Here is a 24,956-nt window from a genome sequence, read left to right on the forward strand (position 1 = left end):
GCCCAACTGAAAACCTTAGAACAGAGAGAAGCGAATTCACCCCGCAGGAGTAGACGCCAGGAAATAATCAATTTGAGGGCTGAAATCAACAAAATAGAAACCAGGAAAACAATACAAAAAAAATCAATGCAACGAAGAGTTGGTTTTTTTGAGAAAATCAACAAGATTGACAAACCTTTATCCAAATTAATGAAAAAGCAGAGACAAAACATGCAAATTAACAAAATGGGGAACATAACAACAGACACAGAGGAAATCCAGACAATTTTCAGGTCATACTTTGAAAATCTGTATTCCACAAAAATTGAAAATTCAAAGGAAATGGACAAGTTTCTGGATAACTATCACTTACCAAAATTAAATCAAGAATAGACAAACAACTTAAATAGACCTATAACCCGCAATGAAATAGAAGCAGTCATCGAAAGCCTTCCAACGAAAAAAAAGTCCAGGGCCAGATGGATTCAGCGCAGAATTCTACCAGACATTCAAGGAAGAACTAATACCACTACTCCTCAAACTGTTCCACAAGATAGAAACAGAAGGTTCATTGCCAAACTCTTTTTATGAGGCCACAATAACTTTGGTACCCAAACCTCACAAAGACACAACTAAGAAAGAAAACTACAGACCAATATCCCTGATGAACATCGATGCAAAATACTCAATAAAATACTGGCAAACCGAATTCAAGAATACATCAGAGAAATCATCCACCATGACCAAGTAGGCTTCATACCTGGAATGCAGGGATGGTTTAACATACAAAAATCCACCGTGGATCCAACGTGATTCACCATATAAACAAACAGAAAAAGAAAAACCATATGATTATCTCCCTATATGCTGAAAAAGCCTTCGACAAAATTCAACACCCTTTCATGAAAAAGATCTTGGAGAGGTCAGGGATAACAGGAACATACCTAAACATAATAAGAGCAATATACAGCAAACCAACTGCCAACATCAAACTGAATGGAGAGAAACTTAAGCCAATTCCTCTAAAATCAGGAACAAGACAAAGCTGTCCTCTCTCTCCATATCTCTTCAATATCGTACTAGAAGTTCTAGCTAATGCTATAAGACAACAAAAGGAGATCAAGGGGATCCAAATTGGAAAGGAAGAAGTCAAACTGTCTCTATTTGCAGATGATATGATAGTTTACATAAGCGACCCAATAAACTCTACCAGGGAACTCCTACAGCTGATAAACACCTTCAGCAAACTAGCAGGATACAAGATAAACTCAAAAAAATCAGTAGCCCTACTTTTTTCAGACGACAAAGAGGCAGAGAAAGAAATCAGAGAAACATCACCCTTTACAATAGCCACAAGCAACATAAAGTATCTTGGTGTAACGCTTACCAAACAAGTAAAAGACCTATATAATAAGAACTTTGTGACTCTAAAGAAAGAAATTAAAGAAGATACCAGAAAATGGAAAGATCTCCCATGCTCTTGGATAGGTAGGATAAACATAGTAAAAATGGCAATCTTACCAAAAGCAATCTACAGATTCAATGCAATCCCCATTAAAATCCCACCACAATTCTTCACCGACCTTGAAAGGATAATAATCAACTTTATATGGAAAAACAAAAGATCCAGGATAGCCAAAACAACCCTATACAATAAAAGAACTTCAGGAGGCATCACCATTCCTGACTTTAAGCTCTACTACAGAGCTATAATTCTGAAAACAGCCTGGTATTGGCATAAAAATAGACAGGTAGACCAATGGAATTGAATTGAAAATCCTGATATTAATCCACGCACCTATGAATACCTGATTTTCGACAAAACAGCTAAAATTATACAATGGGGTGAGGACAGCATGTTCAACAAATGGTGCTAGCACAATTGGATGAGGGTGTGTAGAAGACTGCAGATAGACCCATGTCTGTTGCCATGCACAAAACTTAAGTCCAAATGGATCAAAGACCTCAACATCAATCCAGCCACATTGAACCTCTTAGAAGAGAAAGTAGGAGGTACCCTTGAACAAATTGGTATAGGAGACCGCTTCTTGAATATAACTCCAGGGGCACAGAAACTTAAAGAAACAATTAATAAATGGGACCTCTTCAAACTTAGAAGCTTCTGTAAGGCAAAGGACACAGTGGACAAGACCAAACGGCAGCCCACAGACTGGGAAAAGATTTTCACCAATCCTATATCCGACAAAGGGCTGATCTCCAAAATATACAAAGAACTCAAGAAACTAGTCAACAAGACACCAAATAACCCTATTAAAAAAATGGGGTACAGAACTGAAGAAAGAATTCTCAATAGAGGAAATCAAAAAGGCTGAAAGACACTTAAGAAAATGCTCCACATCCTTAGCTATCAGGGAAATGCAAATCAAAACAACTTTGAGATACCATCTTACCCCTGCCAGAATGGCTAAAATTAGAAACATCAGTGATGACTTATGTTGGAGAGGATGTGGAGGAAGTGGAACACTCCTCCACTGCTGGTGGGAGTGCAAACTCATACAGCCATTTTGGAGATCAGTATGGCAGTTCCTCAGGAAAATGGAAATTAGTTTACCACAGGACCCGGCAATCCCCCTCTTAGGCATATACCCAAAGGATTCACATCCATGCAACAAAGACATCTGTTCAACTATGTTCATAGCAGCACTATTTGTAATAGCAAGAACCTGGAAGCAACCTAGATGCCCCTCAATTGAAGAATGGTTAATGAAGATGTGGCACATCTACACAATGGAATACTACTCTGCAGAAAAAAATAATGGTATCTTGAAATTCACAGGCAAGTGGATGGCACTTAAAGAAACCATCCTGAATGAGGTAACCCAGTCACAAAAAGAGGAGGAACACAGTATGTACTCACTCATATATGGATTTTAGACCTAGATCAAAGGATCACCAGCCTATAATTCACATCACCAGAGGAACTAGGATACAAGGTGTATTCTAAGAGATTCATATAAAGTCCCTCACAGAACTGGGAAGGGACAAGTCCCCCAGAGCTCAGGTGAAGTGGGGGGGCAGTGAATGGAGAGAGAAGTAGGAGAAAATGAGGGGGAGGAGAGGAAAACATGTGCGACCAGGAAGATTGAGCCTGGTTAGGAATAGAAGATAGGAAAGACAGAGAGAGAGAGAGAGACAGAGACAGAGAGAGAGAACATAAAAGAGGGAGCCAATATTGGTTTGAAGATAAAATTGAACACAAAGTAAGGTCTAAAGAACTACAAGACGGCTCCCAACTAACAATTTGAGCTACCGTGGAAAGGCTATCATAAATGCCCTTCCCCGGAGAGTGAGATCAACAACTAAATTCTCCATGGAGCCCTCAACTAAAGCCTGTTGAAAACAGGATCAAACACCCATACATAAACACTGAGTCGAACTAGAACCCAGATGCAGATGGAGAGGACAAGACCAGGGGGCAGAAACACATACAGACAGCTTACCTGAACAAGGAGGAACTAACGGCCACTAGACTGATAGCTGGGAATCCAGCAGGGGACTGACTCAGGCCCCCCTGAATATGGGTCTCAGCCAGAAGGACTGAGCAGTCTAAGAGACCTCAGACAGTGGAGCCAGGATGTATCCCTGGTGCACAAAAGGACTTTGCGAACATATCCCCCATGGAGGGATAACTGCCTTAATCTAGAGACAGGAGAGAAGCCCTAGTCCCTACTTCACATGACCTGTCAGATCTACATGACCCCAACTGGATGGCATTCCCCTACATATGGAATTGGGGTGGGGGAATGGGAGGGGAGGATGGTTAGAGTGCATGTAAGAGGGCAGAGAGGGTAAAAGGGAGGGAAGGAGGGAGGGAGGGATGGAGGGAGGGAGGGAGAGGGAACTGGGATCGACATGTAAAATAATAAATTAAATTGAAAAAAAAAATGCTTTTACTCCAAAATTTAAGTTCAAGGACAAGTTGCTGGGGAAAAGGATTTCTATTTTTGTTTCCACAGAAAATGAAAAGATGTGGATTCCTTCCAGACTAATGTGGTTTGATCAAGCCAGACCGCCTGAAACAGAGTACAAGGTGATCCTATATTCAAAACAGCTGGACAAAGCAGCCTTACAGACTACAGCCAGGATTTCTGAATCTTCTTCGAATCCCCCATGACAGCGCCCCTTACCAGCAGGAAGTAGTTTGGAAAGAACGATGCCCAAATTCCCAAATATTGTGTATAAATGTTTGTTTTCATTTAATTGGACTTTGTTATACAAAAAAAAAAAAAAAAAAAAAAAAAAGAATCTTAAACGCCTACCTGGGGTGTGCATTTTAGCATTATGATGAGTCCTAGGTCACCTTCAGACTCTCCAGTGTCTCTCTGTACCTGTGCCCTGCCAGTGGGCTGGGGGAGGGGCTCATCCTCTCTTTGCCAACTGTTTTCTTTCATATGTGATTTTTGCAGCCTTTATGCAAAGTCTTCTAGAATGCAGTCTCTATCCTATGCTCCTGTCTCAGAATGAGTCCCACAGTATCAATTTAGTACAAAAATATTATTTCATTGATGCTATTGTCTACTGGCTTCTTTAAATACACACATTTTATTTGGAAGAGTTTTCTTTTTGAAATCTATATGGTGTGTGTGTGTGTGTGTGTGTGTGTGTGTGTGTGTGTGTGTGTTTGGAATATGAATGGGTACGTGGAGGCCACAAGAATTGTTTTCCACTTGCCCTGCACCTTATTCTTTGAGACAGGGCACACTGAACCTGAAGTCCACTGTTTCAGCTAGTCTGGCTAGCCAGAGAACTACAGGATCTGCAGGACTCTGTCCCTGGATACTGGGATTGTAGACACATACAACCATGCCTGGCTTTTATATGAGTCATGGAGATTCATATTCAGGTCTTCTTGCTAACATAGCAAGTTCCCTAGCCCTGGGAAATTTTCTTAGGTGGACTGTTATTTATTGAATACTCTAGAAACAATGTAGTCCCATAAAAATAAAACACAGTGTGGTAACTCCTCAAAGAGAGGTAGTTGTCATGCATGTATAACTCCCTATCTCCAATGCTTAGAAATTGAATAAAAACACATAGGAAAAAATAGTACAAACACTGTGGAGCCTCTTCCACCATGCCCTGCTTAGAACAAGCAAAAGTCTGCTTTAAACAATGGCAGAATTCTATTTCCACTTGTTCGTTTCCAAGTTACATTCACCACTGAGTATTGTTAATGCCTTCACTCGGTACTCTTTTTCAAATATACTTGGAAAGATCTGTTCCAAGAAACTCCTTAAATTCAATTAAGTACCCATGCTGTGATCACTTAAAAAGTGGCCATTTGCCTAACAGATATGAGCAGGTCACTTAAAAGCCGCCAGCAAAATGGGTTAACAAGCACATTTGAAATGCTACCTTCACTTCAAAGAAATGCAAGTTCAAACAGCCCCTTGCCTCTCAAATTAACACTTTAAAAAAAAGAGCAACACACCTTTTTTTTGGCTTTTGATTGTCCATGACAGAAGTTCTGAGGTGTTCTGATGTCTCCACACTACACAAGGGGCCTTTTAGGACCCTGGCTGCATGAAGACCTGTTGTCACTCTGGAGAAAGTTGACCTACGCCCTGGGAGTTGACTCAGCGAGGGAGGCATTGCCAGCCTGATCTTAGCTGTAGTCTTTGGTTTTTGTTTGTTTTTTTAGTTGTTGTTTCTGTTTTTTGAGACTTAGTCTCATGGAGCCCAGAGACTAGCTTTAGACTCCTCCTGACCCTCCTGCTCCATGGTAAGCACCACCACCCCTGTTTTGTATTCCCTCTACTCTAATTCCAGCCAAATCTTATCAGTCAACTTCCTGGGTCAGATGTATTAGCAAAGCCTAGGGTTTGCAACAGAACCAGGCTTTCAGGTATGGTGTGACTTCTTCCAACTTGACACCAGACCTCTAGAGACCCAGAAGCAGAAGACTCGGACACAATGAGAGAACTTACTGCCCAAATCACTAGTGGGACAGGGGAGGACAAACCTCTAACTATTTTACTAAATGAACGGGTCCTGCCTACCTGACACATAGGATAAAACCTCTCTTATCCTGAATCAGACACAGGCATTTGAGAATTGATCCTCAGCACATTATTTGGGGGAATTTAAAAAAAAAAATAAACAAACCCTTTTATCTGTTTGATGTGTGTGTCCCTGCACCAACCACATGTTTTGTATTTGCAGGTGTGTCAGTCAGAGGACAACTTGGGGGGGGGGGCAGCTCTCTCCTTTCATCATGTGGTGCTGGGGATGGAACTCAGGTCCTCAGGCTTGGCAGCAAGTGCCTTTACTCACTGAGTCATCTCTCTGGCCCTTGGGGAATAGTTGTTAGCAGGTATATTACTATCCTCTGCTCTTTAGTTTTCTATTTTCCTATAGACATTAAAAACTCCAGAAGATATTTGAATCATCAAATTTTTATTTAGCTCCATGTATCTGCTTAAGAAAGTATGCTGACACCCTTATTCTAAAGAAAGTCAGATTCCAACTTTTGCTTGTCACTGAGCCTGGGTTGCTGGTGCCATGTTCAGGTATTCTTGCATAATTCACGTCGCCTGTGCAATATGTATCACATCATGTTGATGTTGTGATAGTTTATATTGAAACACACACACACAGACTCATACACACATGTGATGTGGGTGGCTGCTTATAGAATACTGATGTAGTTAGTGTGTTGCTATAATCACATCTATGTTCCATGTATATCTGGATTGTACCCATGTCAATATTTGCATTGTAGGCGCAAATAAGTGAATGCATGTGGAATTTTCAGGACTTATGGCACACTGCAGTCAATCAGTAATTTTGTGTGTACAGGGGCAGGGGTGGGGAAGAGTGACTCTGATCTTCTATCCTCAAACACCATAGACTGGATGACTTAAACAGAGACACTGTTGAAGTCCACATTCCATGTAGCAGATTATGTTCTTGGTCGTTTTCCATCCTTCTGTCTTGACAGAAGCTTTCTTACTGTGTCCACAGATGGAGGGCAGAGTGTAGTGAGATATCCACCCTGCCTGCACCTGTTGCACTGACCACGCCCATCGTGGCTTGGGGACAGGTGCGGATGTGACCTGTGGGATCTAGGTCTGGGGTCCTGGATCTCAGCCTGCTCTCTTGCTTCCTGGACAGAGACAGAGAGCATCTGGGGGCATCCTTGGAGAGGGAACCCACAGCGGTCAATTGTTTCTGGTATAAGTGATTTCTCCCGGAATAAACATCAATCAGCCTATATTGTGTCCCAGAATCTTATTTCCCATGCAAAGGGAGGGACAGGGCATGTTGCATGTTGCAAGCATATTTCTCATAAGCACCAGTCTCCACTACGAGAGGGCTTTATGACCTGCTTATCTCTAGAAAGCTCAACCTCCAAAGCCCAGAGCACTGAGGATGGGGGGGGGCTTCGATGTGAATTTTGTGGGGGCACACATGCATTCACTTGTAGAAGTTAAAGTCCGAAGTCTCAAGATTTTGTTTTATCTATGAGAGGTTATTAACAGAAAAACATTTGTATTTAAATTGTTCTCTGTGTTTTCTGTTTTAAATCTTTAAAAACAATTGTATTTTCCCCTTCATTGCTCTTTTGCACCATAGTCACCCTAGTAGCTTGTTTCCAGAGATAACATTTCACATTTCAAAAACAATTTTATATGCCATATTGAATTTGAATTTTCAAAATACTTTTATGAATAATTTATTTCACAGATAAGCTCTAGGGAGACTCCGGGGCTCCTATACTTTATGTCTTGAACACAGTAGTGCTAAATGCTAGGTGAACGGCCTGCATTGCCAAGTGCACATCAGGCATCCTCATCAAAGGAAATTAAAACAATCCACACAGCGGGCAGTGTGTCCACAATACCACATTTGCAAATGACTTGCTTTTCCCAGTTCCTGCCATTCCTTGTGCTTTGTACTGTGTACTTGATTGATACATTTCTGTGATTTTCTAGTTGTAAATTCTGCACCTGGAGAAATGAAAAACCTCTAAACTGCAAGGAAATTTAACCTTAATATGTGGCTCTGTTCTTTCAACCAGGTGATCATCGTCTGTTGTGAAAGTGACTGAAGCAGAATCTCCTTGGGTTGATTTTATTTCCCAATCATGGTATCACCGACGGCACCAGATTGCAATCGTCCATCAAGGTGATTAATCCTTAAAGGGTAATGACCACATTCACCTGAGGCCCTGAAAACATCACTATGGCTAGTTTCTAATATAGTCACACTCTCAATTTCCCCTTCTGTTTCCTTTCTTCTTTAAAAAGAACAGGAAACTGGTACTATTGAGATAAGCATCTTATTTCAGAACTACAGATGACCCTGACAGTGGCAGAACTTTAGTTTGGGTATAGCACTCTGCCATTCACCAACAGTCCAGTCCATAAATATTGCACCACGCTTCTATGGAGACATGCTTGGAGCTAGGAGTGAACGAGCAGAGGTTTGAGACTCCACTATCCACTTACATTAGTGCCATGTTCCAGAGAGGTCTCATCTCAAATGGTAAACCATGTCATCCTTAAGCCTTTGCAATGAGATCTCCTCCATTGTCTCTACTGCTGAATCCCACCCATCAAGACTTGGAGATAACCTGCAAGGCCGTATTTACCTCCCTGTTGACTTACTTTGTTTTGGTACAGGTATACCATAACTCCTGAAACCATCTGTTTGCATAAAATAAATCTTCATAAATTCATATCCTTTGAAAAGATATGGAAAAATGAAAAGATGTAGAAAAGATATGCTGAGATAGGAAGCATTAAGAAGTAAGTAAATGGATACAACTTCATAAGGAATGCTTGCCCAAGCCATCAGGACAGATGTCCTGGTCTATTGCCTAGTTCCCAGTATTTGTATTTTTCCTGATACTTGGTAATAATGCTGCACCTTGAATCTTCACAAGCCATTTTATTTCTTTAAATCAAAAATAGATTTTTTTCATATGATATATTCTATTACTGTTTCCTGTCCCTTGTACTCCTAACAGTTTTTCCCCCGTCTCCCCTTCATTCTGGACCCATCCCCTTTCTCTCTCTCCCTAGAAAACAAGCAGGCATCTAAAATACAATAAAATGTAATAGATAAACCCCTAACAAAGCAATCAGAAGAGGACAAGACAAACAAACATAAGGAAAAGAGCCAAAGAAAAAGCACAAGAAACACATATAGATACTTGTAGAGACATACAAGTGTGCACACATGTAAGTCCCATAAAAACATGAAGCTGGAATATATGTGTGCAGCAGTAGATGGCCATATATGAGAGGATAGAAAAAATGCCCTGACAACGTTAGTTGACAAAGAACCTCCAAGGATGCAGTTGAGTTTGTTTGCTCTTGGCCATCTACAGTTGTGCATGCAGGCTGCCCTTAACGGAGTTTGTGCCCCAGTGAGACTCCCTTGGAGAAACTCATTTTTTTCATTTGCAAATGGTTATTAATTGGAGAGAGCTTCTGGGTTAGGGATGGTGGCACTTGTCCTTCTCCTGTCAGCTCCAGGATTTCATCTGGTGTGGACCTGTGCAAGCCCTGTGCCCACTGCCTCAGTTTCTATATGCAAATTTAACTAGCAACTATACTAGGGGAGAGAATGCTCATCAGTGTCTGATGGTCATTTAGAACTTAACCAATGTAAGCAATGTAGGCTCCTTGGACCACAACACACGTATAGGGAACCAATAGAAGATTATTTAAATTCACCTTTTGTGAATATGCTGACTTGAATAAAGTGACTTTGTTATTCACATCACTGTTACCTTTTCAGAACTGAGAGATTCTGACAAATATTAATTGTGAGAACACCTTTACTATGTCTGAGTTCCTTTAGACTGTATTAGAGGATTCTTTGAGTTGGTGGAAAAAGCTAAATTTCTCACAGCTTGTTTCCTGTTCCTCAGAGCATTATAAGTATGCCATACCTTATAGAATGATACATTAAAAGCAAACTCACATGTGTATGGATTACCCATACTTCTCTGGTGTTACCCACCATTTCATTAAAATTCTCCTTTCTCATTATTTTTAGCTCTTGACAATTGTTCCGCTTAATTAATTTGATCAATTGTAGATTACTGCCAGTTATATTTGCAGAAACATAGCACTTTATTAATCTTCAAAAATGCCAAACGATAATAAAAATGCTGGAGGACTGATAATTAAATGCATCTTTTAATTTCTAGCCTATAAATTGAATTTAGCTTGTGTTAGTTGGAAGGTTTTCATCAATGTGCATACTCTGGAATAGTGTCTCTCCCCTGCTGAGTCCATGTATGACACTGTAGGGACAATAGTGAATCATGGATAAGCTTCTACATGGTGTAGCAAGTAAGAAATGTTTTATCATAAGCCATTAATGAACCAATTTTAATGTCTTTGAAGGAAGGTTTTACAACTGCCTAAAAATGTGTGTGTGTGTGTGTGTGTGTGTGTGTGTGTGTATGTATGTGTGTATAGGCCAGAGGGGAGCATTGGGTGTCTATCTTCATCATTCTCCGTCTTATTTTTTTGAAACAATATCTCTCACTGAACCTGGAGCTCATGGGCTTGTCTTCACTTGCTATCTAGCAGTAGCTGCAGAGATCCATCTGTCACTGGCCTCCTTCATCTCCAGCGCTAGTATTAAAGAAGCATGCTGTCACCAGCTTTTATAGTGGCTAATAGGTATTGATCTTAGGTCCTTCCTTCCTTCCTCCCTCCCTCCCTCCCTCCCTCCCTCCCTCCCTTCCTTCCTTCCTTCCAGAGATCTACCTGCCTTTGCCTTCTGAGTGTTAGGTTTAAAGGCATGTACCACCACTGCCCAGCTGAATTCAGATCTTTGTGCTTGTGTTCCAGGCTTGTGTACTGACTGAGCAGCCTCTAAATATTTTGTTAACTACTGTTTTGTTAAATCCTAGCCAAGTATCTGTCACAATAGGCATTTGTTGGAAAAAAATGAACAATTTGCTGTTATTATTACCTATGTCAGAGAATCCACATTTTTCTGGATTTCCAAATATCACCTATCAAAGAATCCTTGTTTTAGTTAGGGTTTCTATTGCTGTGAAGAGACACATGACCACGGCAGCTTTTATAAAGGAAAACATTTAATTAGGGCTGGTTTACAGTTTCAGAGGTTTAGCTCATTATCTTCATGGTGGAATACAGGCGGACATGGTGCCGGAGAGGAGCTGAGAGTTCTACACCTTGATCTGCAGGGAACAGGTAGTGAACTGTGTCTCACACTGGGCATAGTTTGAGCATAGGAGAAGTCAAAGCCCGCCTTCACAGTGACACACTTCCTCCAACAAGGCCACACCTTCTAATACTGCCACTTCCTATGGGCCTTGCATTCAAACACATGAGTTTATGGGGAGAGGATCATACCTATTTCAAACCACCACAATACTTATGTGGAATGAAGAGTCGTGATGCACTTCATGTGTCATTAAAAGATAGTTTATTCACCCAACCTAAAAATAATAACTCATAGGAATTAATTTGGTCTTTGATGCTTAATAATCTTTAAGCTATGCAAATCATGTGAAGACTAAGTTCACCATCTTAGGTATCCTATTAAAAATGTGAGTTTTGTCTGGGTGTGGTAGCCAATGCCTTTAATCCCAGCATTCAGGAGGCAGAGGCAGGTGGGTCTTTTCGAGTTCAAGGTCAGTCTGGTCTGCATTCTGAGTTCCAGGATGGCCAGAGCTACATAGTGAGATACAAAACAAAGCAAAACAAAAAACCCCAAATAAACAACCAAACAAAAAGTTAGCTCTTTTTCTCCTTGAATGAAAAAAGTCACAGAGCAGGTATGTCCCATTATCCTTAATAAGATGGTGTAGAAGTTAAAATACACCCCATATCAGGAAAGCAGGCACATGCTCTTAGGACTCAGGGTCATTGGTTACAAGAGTTTTGACTTTTATAATAGCCACTGTCAGTGGTCAAATCATTTCCAATGGACATGGTGAGTTAATGAATGAATTAGCTGAGTTTTGAAGAAGTAAGATGGGGGAGAGAAAAGAGCAATCACATGCTTATCGTTAAGGCTTACCATTACTTTGCTTCTTAGACACATTTATTTTATTATTTATGGAGACAAATTACAACCTATATTGAGGATTTTAGTAGTCTTTGGAAATTTAATTAGATTGTTCTACTAAAATTATCCAAATATAGTTCTTTCTTCCCCAATGTGTTATATTAATTAGTTTAGTGTGTGTGTGTGTGTGTGTGTGTGTGTGTGTGTGTGTGTGTGTGTTTAGAGGCCAGAGGTTGACATTAGGTTAGTTGTGTGTGTGTGTGTGTGTGTGTGTGTGTGTGTGTGTGTGTGTGTGTGTGTTTAGAGGCCAGAGGTTGACATTAGGTTAGTTGCTCTCCACCTTGGTATTTTGAGACAGTCTTTGACCTTTAGCTCAGTGATTGTTAGCCTGGTAGTTCAATAAACTTCATGGTTCCAGCTGGTGCAGAGTTTCATATGCATGCTGCTTTGCCTGGCTTTTGTATGGGTGCTAGGGTTCTCAACTCAGGTCTTCATGCAAGTATGAAGTCATCTCCCTAGTCTCTTATTATCTTGATTTTGTGTTATTTGATACATATTTAAGATAAGTCAAGTCTTAAGGCCAGGATTAGTCTCATCTACCCCCGGTTTTTGTAATAGCATAATGGGCTGAATTATCAAACCAGATCTTCTTGGTACCTAACTTCTTGCCACCAACAAGCATGACCAATTATTTGGGGATCAGGCAAACACCAGGTACAAATAAAATACTTTCCTGGAGAATCTTGAGATCATTTAGTACAGATTCTCTAAGTGATTCTATTCTCAAGCAGTAGAATGAATTTTAGTTTTAGATAACCAACCATACAAGTTTCCAAGCAAAAACTTCTCAGTCCTGGTCGATCATCTAGCCTGAAAGTGGTGATCCTGAGCCTTCCCAATGCTCAGTGATTATGAAGAGATTTACTTGATGTTACTTGTCACCCCATTCCCTGATAATAAAGCCTTCCCCCATGTAGAGAGTGGATCTACAGTTGTTTATGCTAACATCCTCCAGCTTTTCGTATTTGTTCTAATCTTTCTTTAGCATTTTAAATTTTCCTTAATTGTCCTCAAGAAAATAAAAATTTTCAGTTGGTTTTCAATTTTATCACCTGAAAAAAATTAAACTCTTCCTAAAACCCAATCTATTGTTTGACCTGTGTCTTTTCAGATAATGCTGGAATATAGGTTAATAAAAGAAACACTATCATGGTTAACACAGCCAGAGACTAGCAACATTCCTGTGTATTTGAAAATAGAATGAAATATGAATTCTAAACAGGGATGTCTCCATTCCTCAAATGTCACCTGTGGGTTGATTGTAATAGACATTGCTCTTTTGCAATATGTTGCTGTAATATCCTGAGAAATACAGAAGTATTGTACAGTTATTAAATTAGTCATCCCCACCCCTTTGGGATTATGTACAATGAAAGTATGTACCTGCCTACTGTTCAATGCTGTGTGCTTATATTTTCCAGTTTAGTAAGGACTATTTGCTCTGGTCTTATATTTTTGGTTGTGAGCCTTCTCTCCAGCCCTGCCTTGTTCTTTAGGATACTTATTTAGATGTCTGTCTTGAACAGGTAATCTAGTAAAAATTGTGTTACTCAGATCACTAGGGATGGGTTAAAATAAATTATATTTGTGGTTATTTTGGTATGTTATTTTTTATATTGCCTATGACTTTTTTATCTATTTATTATTTTTTTATTTTACATATTGATCCCAGTTCCTTTTCCCTCCCTCCTATGTCCCCCCACCCCATCCCATCCCCCTCCATTCCACAGGGAGCGTGAGATCTTCCAGGAGGGATCATCAAAATCTGTCAAGTCATTTGGAGTAGGGACTAGGCCCACCCTCCTGCCTCTAGGTAAAGGGAGTATCCCTCCATGGGTAATATGCTCCCAAAGTCCTTTCATGCACCAGGGATACATCCTAGTTCCACTGTTAGAGGTCCCTTAGACTGCCCAGGCCTTCTAACTGAGACCCACATTCAGGAGGTCAGAGTCGGTTCAATGTTGGTTTCCCGTCTGGGTGTCCATTAGTTCCCCCTGTGGGTTTCTGTAGCCTGGTCTTGACACCCCCCCCCTTTTTTTTAATCACTCCTCCCTCTCTGCATCTGTATTCCAGGAGTTCAGCTTAGTGTTTAGCTGTGGGAGTCTGCTTCTGTTTCCATCAGCTACTAGATGAGGGCTCTAGGATGGCATATAAGTTAGTTATCAATCTCATTATCAGGGAATGGCATTTAAGGTAGCCTTTTCACTGTTGCTCAGATTATAAGTTGGGGTCAGTCTTGTAGGTCTCTGGACATTTCTCTAGAGTCAGTTTTCTCTTCAAACCTATAATGGCTCTCTCTATTATTGTATCTCTCTCTCTCTCTCTTTTTTTTTTTTTTTGCTCTCATCTATTTGTTCCCTGACTCAATCTTCCTAGTCCCACATGTTCTCCTCTCCTCCCTTTCTCTTTCTCCTAACTCCCTCTCTACTCACTGCATCCCCCCCCCCCAACTCCCAATATTTTCAGGAGATCTTGTTCCTTTCCTCTTCTGTGAGGGACCTTGTATGAATCTCTTAGGTCCCTCCTTGTATCCTAGTTCCTCTGGCACTGTGAATTATAGGCTGGTGATCCTTTGCTCTATGTCTAAAATCCATATGTCAGTGAGTACATACCATGTTCCTCTTTTTTGTGACTGGATTACCTCACTCAGGATGGTTTCTTCAAGTTCAATCCATTTGCCTGCGAATTTTAAGATTCCATTGTCCCCCCCCCCCCCCCCGCTGAGTAGTATTCCATTGTGTAAATATACCATATCTTCTTTACTCATTCTTCAGTTGAGGGGCAACTAGGTTGCTTCCAGGTTCTTGCTATTACAAATAATACGGCTATGAACATAGTTGAATAGTTGGTCTTTGTTGCATGGATCATTTGAGTATATGCCTAAGAGTGGAATTGCTGGGTCCTGTGGTAGAGTGATTCTCACTTTCCTGATGAACTGCCATACTGATCTTAAAGTAGCTTCCATTGTTTCATTTTAACCCAGAGGAACTTACTTTAGAAATGGAAAAGGGCTGGGGGTGGGGGTGGGGCTGGGACTGGGTGGTGGTGGTGGTGGCAGATGCCTTTAATCCTAGCACTTGGGAGCCAGAGGCAGGCTGATCTCAGTGAGTTAGAGGCCAGCCTGCTCTGGTCTACAAAGTGAGTTTCAGGACAGCCATGGTGGTTACATAGAGGAACCCTGTTTTGAAAAACCATAAAAAAAACCAAATCAAACCAAAACAAAAAATAAATGGAAAAAAAATTAGTCAAAATGTATTTATTTTGATTTCATTTTGAAACAGGGTCTTGCTACATATCTTACACTGGCCTGAAGGTCCCTATATAATTCAGATTAATCTAGAACTCACTTTGTCCCTTCTTCAGCCTTCCAGGGGGACTGTTCCTATCTATGGCTAAAATAATCATATTAGTCTAATTATTTTGCAGTTAGGTCAGTAAGAATTTCATACATCATTGCTAGGCATCATTTCTTTTATATCTAAAACATTTATATTTTACTGGGGATATAATTTATGTACATGATTGTCAACTAATCAAGATACTCTTTTGTAGAAGATTTTCTGTGTAGGCAGCTATTTACTCAGCTGAATTTGTGCTTGTTTAAACTTACATAAAAGTTTTATTTGTGAGGAAAATAAAAGCAATTTTCATAACAGATTCCAAGAGATATTTGACAATTGTTAACTTCATAGTTTGAGGGTAGAAACACAGACCTGGTTCACAAGCATTATCCTCATTAGATCATTGAACAACTCCAGACAAGTACAAGGGTGCTTTCCCTAGTGTGTGCTACAGTGTGATATATATTGTGTATATATTTTATGAGAAACCACCCATATTCTTACATTCACTAAGTTTTCTCAAGGTCTCATGATCAATTCCATAATCTTTATTTAATATATATTTTAGCTTTAGTCTTCAAATTTTGCAATCTCTTTAGTCTTCAAACCCTCTCCAACTTGCTACTAGTATGTTTGTTTGAGGGGAGTTAAGAACTTGTGCCCCTGTGAGAGGGCAGAGAGGGTAAAAGGAAGGGAAGGAGGGGGAGAGGGAGGGAGGGAGAGGGAACTGGGATCGACACGTAAAATAATAAATTAAATAAAAAAAATGCTTTGACTCCAAAATTTAAGTTCAAGGACAAGTTACTGGGGAAAAGGATTTCTATTTTTGTTTCCACAGAAAATGAAAAGATGTGGATTCCTTCCAGACTAATGTGGTTTGATCAAGCCAGACCACCTGAAACAGAGTACAAGCTGATCCTACATTCCAAACAGCTGGACAAAGCAGCCTTACAGACTACAGCCAGGATTTCTGAATCTTCTTCGAATCCCCCATGACAGCACCTCTTACCAGCAGGAAGTAGTTTGGAAAGAACGACGCCCAAATTCCCAAATATTGTCTATAAATGTTTGTTTTCATTTAAAAAAAATTAGAACTGTTTTGCCCCCCCCCAAAAAAAAAAGAACTTGTGCCCCATAAAACCACGCCTTTTCCTATAGTGGTGCTTTTAAAAAATATTGCTGAGATCACTACCATTCTTTTGGTATCTGCGCTGGCTAATTTTATGTCAACTTGAAGCAGGCTGGAGTCATTTGGGAAGAGGGTACCTTAATTGAGAAAATGCCCTCACCAGATTGGACATTGGGCAAGCCTGCGGGGCATAGTCTTGATTGACAGTCAGTGTGGGAGGGCCCAGCTTGTTGCAGGGGCTTCAGCCTGCCCTGAATCCCTTTAGTGATAGACTGGGATTTAGAAGTGTAAAGGAAAGCAACCCTTTTTTTTTTTTTCTCTGAGAGTTTCTTTTGGTCATGGTGTTTCATTAAGGCAACAGAAAACTAGCTAAGTTAGTATACAAGACTAGCAGAGTTTTTTAAAGAATCGTAGTTTTATTTTTTTAAAATTCTGTAATCCCCTTTACCTTCCAACGCTAGCCAGACTGATTCTCTCTGTCCTTTCTTGTCTTTCCCTACTTATCATTTTGACTCTCAGAGCTTACACCTGTCTTTCCTGGTCTGTTCCAACTGATGTCCTATGGCCAATCACAGTCCCCTAAGTTCCCCTCCATTTGCAAATGTTCTTCTCTTCACCTTGAAGGCCTCTTCAGCATCTATTGCTCCACACAGCCATTTCTACAGTCCTCTCTCACCTACACAGGGAGAAGAGGATAACTACTGTGTCCAGGGGCCCCTCTTGCAAGCACACTGGGGACAAGGTAGGCACATTCTCTTTGTTGGTGTCAGAATAGAGCCTGGCATGTTGTACTTATGATTACAATTCCTTCTTTCAGATCCCTGCTTCCTCTCCACAAGGATCTGTTCTCCAACAGCAAAGAGAACAGGCTCTCTTACAAAGGGGAATTCCTTCTTAACCAGGCAACGAGGGACTTCCAGTTCTTTCTATTTCTTTATTGTTCTTGCCAATAAGGAACCTATCTTCCTGTCTTTACTCTATGTACAGCACACTAGGCTCAATGCTGAGCTCATGCTTTTCAGGAAATGCTCTGCCTTAGCACACCACCTGAGAAACTTTTTCAATCTTCTCCACTTGCTCTTGGAAGCTGTCTCAGTCACTGTCCTATTGCTGTGAAGTGACACCATAACCAAGGCAACTCTTACAAAGGAAAATATTTCACTGGAGACTCACTTATAGCTTCAGAGGCTTAGTCTATTAGGACACTCATGTCCTTGAACTGGTAACTGAGAGCTATCCTGATCTGCAGGCAGAGAGAGAAACACATCTGGCTTGGCATGAGCTCTTAAAATGTCAAAACCCATCCTCAGTGACACACTTCCTCCAACAAGGCTGCATCTCTTAATCCTTTCAACCAGTGCCAACCTCTGGTGACCAAGCAATCAAATCTATGCTCTTATGGGGATATTCTTTTTTTTTTTAATTTAATGGGGATATTCTTATTCAACCCACCACAGGTGCTCCAAACTAACCTGTCTCACTCTCTACTTCACAGCTGTGTTTTAAGGTACGTTATTTTGTTCATGTTGATAATTCTTTCATTATATTAAAACCAATATATGTCTTTGTTTATTTCCATTTACTTCTTACAGTGACCTTTTGTGTCTACAAAGTACCTAGTATAAATTGTTTGACTCCTTAAGTCTTAAAAATAGTAATCAAATTATTTTTTTCAAGGCTTCCTGAACATGCCAGAGTGTAATAAACAAGTAGATTGTTCAGCATTCTATCTTAATCTGTCTTCATATGAAACTAGGTTCATTTCTCATCTCAGTGTTATTTGGTCCAAAAGTCTCAAAAATAAATTACCAAGATGTAGCATACTGTCTGAAATGTGACTACCTTTAATTGAACAAGAATCTCTTTCTAAGGGGTGATTTGACTGGGAAGTTTTCTTTGTGAGGGGAATAAAAAATTGAATGAGGAGGCTCTTACTACCTCTGTCAAATTCCTAACAGGAGCAGAGGATAGGAAAGTCAAAGCAGCAGTCAGGGCCAAGGTCTCTGCTTCCTGTTGTATTCTCTTTATAAGTTCCTCAGCTTTCTGTGCCGAAGTTTTCCTATTTAAATGGGTACCACTACTAAAGTGGGAACCTTAGTTTAACCTATATTTTAGAGTTGTTTTGGGATCAGGATATTTGGTTGATATGTTTTGCAAAAATTTATGCTTATAAAAGGAATTTGTAAAATAAGAAAACCAGAAAGTGCGAGGCACTATGTTCATTGGCCATTTAATCTTTGATGATAGCTCATTCAAATATATTTTCCATGCAAACTTCATTTCTTGGGGGATGATCCTTATAATTAAAACTATTTTTATGGCAAAGCTATGGTCAGAAATGTGCAGGAATGATTGATATCTTGGAAGCTGAGAGACTTTTCAAGAACTGATATTCCAAGACCCGTGGTGTATTTGTGTGGGGGTGGATCCATGGCACTCAGAAATTCTTGACAAAGATTGGACCACCTTTGAGAAAGAAAAAGAGGAGTTGAAAGGATGAAGAGAGTTTTCTGTCTGGTCAACACCAAACAGGACTCACTCCTGACTGCAGGTGGTGAAATGATTAGTAAAAACACATTGTTCTCATAGTCTATGTTAGTGGACACATGAGCTCCTCACACCATAAGGACAAGAGTTTGGCAGTTGGGTGGCATCTAGTCATCACACAGTTTTCAAACCACATGGCAGAAAGCGCAGCCATTGGGTTCAGACGTCTGTGATTAGGGCAGCTGACACTTCATGTGGCATTAGCCAAGGCTGTTCAGTTTGAACTAGACGGTCAATTTCTCTTCATTTTGAGACATTTTATATAAATGGGTGTTTGGTCTTCATGTATGTCTGTGTACTGCATTTGTGTCTGGTCCCCTCCAAAGCCAGAATAGGGTTCTACATTTCCTGGAATGGAGTTATGGATAGTTGAGTATCACTCTACATGGTTGCTGGGTGTTGGGAACCTCAGTCTTAGGGAAGAGCACCCAATGCTGTTAGCCATTGATCCATCTTTCTAGCCCATAGAGGATCCATTTATAACAGGGATTTTCTGTGGCCAATGAATTGGCTGCCAGTGATGTGTGGAATATTAGGATAGGGACATGTGAGTGTCAGTTGTCTCCATTTGGTCTCTCTGTGGACATTTTCCATTCCTTTACAGCACGGTTGTGAAATTCCCATTGTGAAAGTGAATCCTGGGTGTTAAAGTTAGAAGTTGATGGTTTTGTAAGGCTGGGCTATATTCCACTGCATTTTATAGCCTGAGCAGTCAGAGACCTCAAATAAAGAGGGGACTTAGACTCCAGGTCTCAGTGGAGGACATATTTGAAAACCACAGACAGAGAATGAAGGGAAAAAGCAGGTAGAAGAAGGCTGTCTGCGGAGAGCAGGCTTGAGTGCTTTGGTGGTTTGTTAGCCATTAACAAGAAATTTCTCACCCAATTATTCAAGAAAAAATGTAAAGTTTTTGTTATTTAACAAGTTATGGCAAATATGGACTGAAGTGAGGGGTGCCAATATGCAATTGTCTAACATTTTAATTTTCTTCACACTTAATCTTGACTAAGACAGGCCCTATGTCTATTAGTTGTCCCTTTAATCCCCAATAGAGAAAAAAAAAAAAATAAGATTTGCCATGGCTTCCTTTTCATTGTTTTCTAAAGCTACAAATTAATTACTGAGTACTTTATAACAGGCTTTGAGAATTGATAATTATAAATTGAATTTGATAGCCGATATGCATGTACTCACAGACACCAAGCATACTGTCATTTATATAATTCTACAGAGTTTCAAGAAGTTTTGTTGGCATGGCCATTACCTCAGTTCTCACATCAGCACCGTGAAGTAAGCAGCCATATTTGATAGCAACTTTTCCAGGTTAAATAGAGAGTAAGTCATGCCTGTGAGCTATGCACATCAGCATGGACTCTAGACAGAGGTCCTTCCCTTGCAGAGCCCCCTGTTCTTACATAAATATATACCCTGGCCAGTTCCCCACTTTAAATGCCAATGATTCTCCTTGCTCTTTGTTGCTGTCTTCTTCCAGAGGTTCAGGCAGAGAGCTACCAGGATGGAGTCTCCTCCTCAGATATCACAGTAGAGGGAACTGGCCAGGTTTTTTTTTTTTTTTTTTAAAAAGAGGTCTTTGACAGCTGGGGTTGATGAATGTGAATGGGATTCCTCCCTGGGTAACAGGCAAGAAGCTCTGTTGACTCAGCTGTAAATCCCACTTTATTTCTTATACCTCATAGGGAGCTACAGTTGTGATTTTAGAGGTGTTATCAAACTTTTCTCCTTCATCTCCCTTTAAAATATCTTCCCCATTAAAGAGAGAGATTCTTGGGTTGAGAAGGCAGCTCAGCTGACAGAATGCTTGCCTTGTAAGCATGATGACTGGAGTTTGGTCTTCAGAGTCCAGGTAAAAAGGTCTGGGAGGGTCAGGGGCTGGCTCCCTGTCATGGTATGGGTCTCAAGCTGGACCGTTGTTGGTTGGCCACTCCCATAATTCTGCACCACCTTTATTCTAGCACATTTTGTAGGCAGGGTAAATTGTAGGTCTAAGGTTATGTGGCTGGGTTGCTGTCCTAATCCCTCCAGTGGAAGCCTTGCCTGGTTACAGGAGATGGCCAGTTCGGGCTCTGTATTACTTGGTGTGATGCTTTAAAAGAAAATGGCCCATAAAAGGAGCAGCGCTATTAGGAGGTGTGGCTTTGTTGGAGGAAGTGTGTCACGGTGGGGGCGGGCTTGCTCGGGCTTCCCTCAGTGCGACTTTCAGGTGACTTCCTGTTGCCTGCAAGATGTGGCACTCTCAGCACCACATCTGCCTGCAGTGCCCTGCCATGACGATAATGGACTGAATGAACTGTAATTGAGCCACCCCAATTTAGTGTTTTCCTTCTAGAAGAGTTGCTATGGTCTTGATGTCTCTCACAGTAATAAAACCCAAACTAAGATAGCTAGGGCCACCCTCATAGATTCTTGGGGATTTTCATTGCACTAGGTTTTTAGCTCATCAGAGATGCCCCAGACTCCAGTTGTCCCTCCCAGTATTCTTTCCCTCCAGCCTCTCCCACCTGATTCCTCCTGCTTCCATGCCCGCCATTCCGATCCTCCCAGTCCACCTGATGCTTATTCTATTGCCCCTTCACAAGGAGATTCATGTGCATGTGTACCCCCTTGAGCTCTCCTTGTTACTTAGCTTCTTTGGGCCTGTGGATTGTAGCAAAGTTATCCTTTAGTTCATTGCTAATATCCACTTATAAGTGAGTACATACCATGTTTGTCTTTCTGGGTCTGGCTTACCTCAGTCAGCATAATCTTTTTTAGTTCCATCCATTTGCTAGCAAATTTCATGATGTTATTATTATTATTATTATTATTATTATTATTATTATTAATATTATTTTGGTTTTTGGAGACAGGGTTTCTCTGTGTATCAGTTCTGGCTATTCTAGAACTAGCTTTGTAGATCAGGCTGGCCTCAAAGTCACAGAGAACCTCCTGCCTCTGCCTACTGAGTGCTGGGATTAAAGGAATACACCACTACCACCTAGCTGATGTCATTGTTTTTAACAGCTGAGTAATATCCCACTGTGTAAATATTCCACATTTTTTTTTATCCATTCTTTAGTTGTCAGATATATGGGTTGTTTCCAGTTTATGCTTTGATGGGGGATGTTCTTCTGTATATGTTTCTCTTATTGGTTAATGGATAAATCCCTGATTGGCCAGTGGAGGCAGGAAAATAGGTGGGACTAGGAGATGAGGAGAAGCCTGGGAAGAGGAAGGTGGGAGAGGCTGAGGAAAGAGAAGCCATGTAGAGACTGGGAAGATAGGCCCTGCCAGGTGTTCTCTGGTAAGATAAAGCCATGTGGAAATAAATAGATTAGTAGTTCTGGGTTAATAATTAAGAGACATCTAGCCAATAAGAAGCCCAAGCCATTAGCTAACAGTTTTACACTTAATGTAAGTCTTTGTGTGTTAATTTGGGGCTGAAGGGGGCAGGACCTGGCTGGAAAGAAACTTCATCGACACTATTATGAATATCACTGCTGTGAACATAGCTGAGCAAATGTCCTTGTGATATGGTGGAATGTCTTTTGGGTATATGCCTAGGAGTGGCATAACTGGGTCTTAAATAGATACCCAATTTTTTTAGAAACCACTATATAGATTTCCATAGTGGCTGTACAAGTTTGTACTTCTACCATTGGAAGAGTGTTCCCCTTGCTTCAGATTCTCAATAGCATGAACTATTACTTGTATTTTTTGGTCTTAGCCCTCCTGAGGCTGGACAACCCAGAGACCTAGGATAGAACCAAACATGACTGTCAAAAAAAGTCAATGAGGTCATATACAGCTATACTCATGGATTGCTGCCTGGCCTAATTGTCATCAGAGAGGCTTCACTCAGCAACTGATGGAAGCAGATGCAGAGACTCACAGCCAGACATTAGGCAGAGATCAGAGTATCCTGTGGAAGAGGGGGAGGAGGAATTGTGGGAACCAGAGGAGCCAAGGACACCAGGAGAAAACCCACATAATCTACTAACCTGGGTCCACAGAGGCTCACAGAGACTGAACCACCAACTGTGGAGCTTGCATGGGACTGACCTAGGCCTTCTGCACATATGTTACAGATTTGTGGCTTGGTCTTCTTGTGGGACTCTTAACAGTGGGAGCAGAGGCTATCTCTAACTCTATTGCTTACTCTTGGTACCATTCCCTCCTACTGGGTTGCCTCATTCAGCCATGATAGGAGAGGAGGTGCCTAGTCTCACAGCAACTTGCTATACCATGGCTGGCTGATATCCGTGGGAAGATTGCTCTTTTTCTGGGGAGAAAGGTGAAGGAATGGACTGGGTGTGGGGGAGTTCCGATGGAGGGACTGGGAGGAGAGAAGGGAGGGAGAGGAAACTGATTGGGATGGGAAAAAAAAAAAAAGGTCTGGGAGAGAAGATACATACTTGTAATCCCAATGCTTGAGAGATTGGAGGCACACAAGACTTTAGGGTTGGTTGGCAAGTCAGCTGTCAGCTTGGCCAATTTGATGAGCTCCAGGCCAATAAGAGACTTTGTTTCAAGCAAAACAGAACAAGAAAAATCACACACTTACAAACACACACACACACACACAAACACACACACACACACGCACACACGCACACACGAGTCATCCCCACATACATGACTAGACATGCACACACAAAAGATAGATTATTTAATAAATAATGCTATATTGATTGGTTAGTCTGGCCCTTTGTATACTTAAGATTCTCCTGATTATTTGAGCTTTGCTACTTGGAACACCATGACTTATGAAATGTATATCAAGAAGCCAAAGTTGGGTGTATCGGCTTATGCATCTGCACTATCGTTTGTTGTGACTACAAGATAAAATCTTAAATGTGTAGTAGGCTTGATGGACCTCTGGCTCCCATTGCCCTTAGAGCTTGAAAGAAGTTGGCACTTTAATTACAGGGAATCTCCCTACTTCACAGAAGAAAATATCTGAATTTTCTGGAGGACTCTTCCTGCCCTTTTGTAGTCTCACTGTTTAGGGAGATACTTTATTTTATGACATAATGTTTCTCACAGAGGACCATATCCTTTGGGGAACCATGTTTCCAGTTCAAGTTTAATCAGGAGGGGGTTGTCACTTGTATTTTGGTTAATGAGAAACTATTTTGATATTTCAGAACTGTTACTTTTTTATGTTGACAATTTTTTTTGGTGTACAGTATAGGACCATAGGGGTCTTTCATGGGTACTAGATACTTAGAGAAACTGTCAAATTTCCATTAAATGGATACTTTAATATGCTAATTAAAAAGTTGAATAGTACAAAGAATGAAAAGTGATGCTTGATGAAAGGTTTTACATTCCAAGTATGAAATATCTTGGCCTGAAACCAAAAAAAGAAACTATAAAATGATGAGTTAGCTCAGTAGTAGAGTCTTACCTTGCTTGTGAAGGCCTCAATTTGATCCATAGCATTGCAAAACAAAACTTACGAAAGATTTAGATAAAAAGGAAAAACCTTTGACATTGGTCAAAAAGTTAAGGTGTGAATAAAGTTGTACAAGTCAAATAAAGACAGAGTATTCTAAACACAGACAGTATTCTGTTCACGACAGCCCCTTGCCCATTGAGGTGTCATAATCATAATCATAATCATCACTACTGGCCCAGTAGCAGCAGCAGCAGAAGTATCAACAACAATAATACACAATGAATACACTTTTTGTTGGATAATCTTTGTATACTGTGAAGATGTGATTCTGCTAAAGCACCTTCTGATTGGTTTGGTAAAAAGAAATGGCCAGTAGATGGGTGGGAGAGGATAGGTGGGACTTCCGAGGAAGAATCTGAGAGGTAGGGGCATTTGCCAGCCAGACACAGAGGAAGTGGGACATCCTATACTGGGAAGA

The sequence above is a fragment of the Phodopus roborovskii genome, unplaced genomic scaffold (assembly GCF_943737965.1).
Source record: "Phodopus roborovskii unplaced genomic scaffold, PHOROB, whole genome shotgun sequence".
NCBI lineage: Eukaryota > Metazoa > Chordata > Mammalia > Rodentia > Cricetidae > Phodopus > Phodopus roborovskii.